The sequence below is a fragment of the Wasmannia auropunctata genome, unplaced genomic scaffold, assembly GCF_000956235.1.
Source record: "Wasmannia auropunctata unplaced genomic scaffold, wasmannia.A_1.0 LD336053.1, whole genome shotgun sequence".
NCBI classification, from domain to species: Eukaryota; Metazoa; Arthropoda; class Insecta; order Hymenoptera; family Formicidae; genus Wasmannia; species Wasmannia auropunctata.
The window spans coordinates 146,560-149,115 of NW_012026837.1; the positions used below are offsets into that span (position 1 = coordinate 146,560).

A 2,556-nucleotide genomic window follows, 5' to 3' on the forward strand; every position below is an offset into this window, starting at 1 on the left:
GTGTGCTCTTCCGATCTCAATATTTTTTTACGTGGAACATTTCTTACGTAGAAAAGCTTAAGGAAGGAGAAAAAAAAAGAAAAGAAATAGATATCAAATATTAATTTATTGAAAAAAAAACCAATATTATACGGCATTACATGAGCGTTCCTGTAATACCGTATATTGTTTTTTTTTTCAATAAGTTGTTAATATTTGATATTTAAATCTTTTCTTTTTTTCACGTCTTCATCGTTAAGTTCAGTGCACTCTGTGCCGAATTTGCCGCGCTCTGATTGTGAGATTTCAACTAAACACATGTTCGCCTTTCGACAGCGCAAACAGCGCTGCAAACATAACCAATAAAAATCAGTCGACTGCTTGCTATCGTCGGGTAAACGTCTCGTGTGTCAGTAAATTGTCGTGTGTTAATAAATTGTGCGCGTGTTTCTTTCTTCGAGTGATTTTTCAGTCGACGAATAATTAATAGACACGGAATTAATAATTATTAATTAATAAATTCGGTATTAAAGTCAGTCGACCGCTTGCTATTGTCGGGTGAACATTTCGTGTGTCAGTAAATTGTCGTGTGTTAATAAATTGTTCGCGTATTTCCTTTTTCGAGTGATTTTTCAGTCGACGAATAATTAATAGACACAGGATTGATAATCTTTAACTAATAAATTCGGTATTAAAGTCAGTCGACTGCTTGCTATCAGTGCACGCGTCGTGTGTTTCTCTTTTCAAGTGATCTTTTTAGTCGACAAATGATTAATCGATACGAATTGATAATAATTAACTAATAAATTCGATATTAAAATCAATCGTCTGTTTGCTATCCTCGAGTGAACGGGTCGTGTATTAATAAAAAATCGCCGTGTGTTTCTTCGTGTGATGTACTTCAGTGAACGGATAATTTAATCAACAGTGATTGTAAAGTTCGTAACCGATAGATGCATTAGTAGTTCTCGCGTTTTCTCCCAGTAAATTGTTTGTATGTGAATCGAGTGTGAAATGTTGAAGTGACACGTTATGTAAAAAAGAAGAATTAACTAAATAATAACCTGATCTGTGTTAGTCAGTGATAACGTCTGCATTAAAACTAGCGAAAATTTATTAAAATAAACGTTTATTTGGACGCTATACGTGGTCCATCGACATGGAAATTCCGTTTTTCTCACGAAGCTATATCACGAGTCATCGAATCTTTACAAGGTAATTTGTGTGTGCGTGCACGCGCATGTGTGTGTGTGTGTGTGTGTGTGTGAAAAAGATAGGTAGATAGATAGATAGATAGATAGATAGATAGAGAGAGAGAGAGAGAGAGAAAGAATGTAAACGCATGTTTATGCGCGCGTGTAGTCAGCTGATCGTCGCGACGGTCCCGCGTACCGCCTGCCGGCGGACAGTAAGTTGCGCCGCCCCTGTCTACCATCCATACGCGGCCCGTAATTCGCTAACTATTTCTCGTTATAATTTGAAAACTAAGCTTCGGACAAAATTTTTGTAACGGAAAAATCATCTTAGAATTGAGTCAAGAATACGCCTTTACAGGGACACTGGGATTATTCTGAATCACCCTGTATACTTACAAACTGAGAATATGCAATTTTGTCCTTCAAAAATTCGTTAAATGGTTCAAATGACTGTTCATCTCGTAATGGAAGAGGGGGACAATTTTCGTGTCTTTCTACATTAGTTTCATTAGGAAATATTTCATTTAAGATGCGACATTGGTTTATTAATACCATATCAAGTTTACTTGACACGTCTCTAAGCAAATCTCTATCTATATTAGATACAATCGGTTCTGTAAAAATATTAATTAATGATCAGAAAATATAACATATGTACATAAATACATATAACAATTATATAAATTAGAGAGGATTCACATTGACGTGGAAAAACAGAATGCGGAAGGGCAGAAACCAATCAAAAACTGCATTTAGCTAAGTATTAGCAAGTGTAACACTTGGTAGCTTAGTGTTGTCATCAGCAAATCTCGGTCTTCATTCGATAACATCTTTGCTGGACATACTATATAATAATATATATTAAAAAAAATATAAATAGTGTATATATGTATATATATATATATACATATATAATAGATATAAAAGAAAAGGAGTATGTGCAAAAATTACTTCTTAAAAAGTTAGATTGTAAGAAAAATTATATTACTTTGCAATGATGATGAATTTGAAGATGCTTGATTTTCATTGTCTATTGACATTAAAATCTTATCTTCCCTAGCGGAAAAAATTTTGATGAATAACTACAAAAAACTACAAAAATAGAAATTTTGTAGAAATTTGTATTATTTCGTAAAAATTTGTTTATTTTTGTAAAAATATTTATTTTAAGGTAGAAACATCTACGCAAAAATACCACAAATTACAATTTTCTAAAATCAAGGAAATGATAAAAGTAATATTTCATGAAAATCCACAATTTTTTAGAAAATAGTACAAAAATTTACAAATTTTAAAAATGAAAAAACAAGATTTTAAGTACTTAAAACATGTACTTATTTGTAGAATACTACAATTATTTATAAATGACTATGGAAATTTA

At 32.1% G+C, this 2,556-nt stretch overlaps 1 long non-coding RNA gene across 1 annotated transcript in view; it reads right to left on the reverse strand.

Moving 5' to 3' along the window:
- LOC105450909 overlaps window positions 1–1,782 on the reverse strand; it is a 24,369-nt gene extending 22,587 nt beyond the window's left edge. Inside the window, exon 1 of the long non-coding RNA XR_974509.1 lies at window positions 1,572–1,782. This is a non-coding gene — a long non-coding RNA (uncharacterized LOC105450909). The remainder of the gene's footprint in view (window positions 1–1,571) is intronic.
- Window positions 1,783–2,556: the final 774 nt, after the last annotated feature.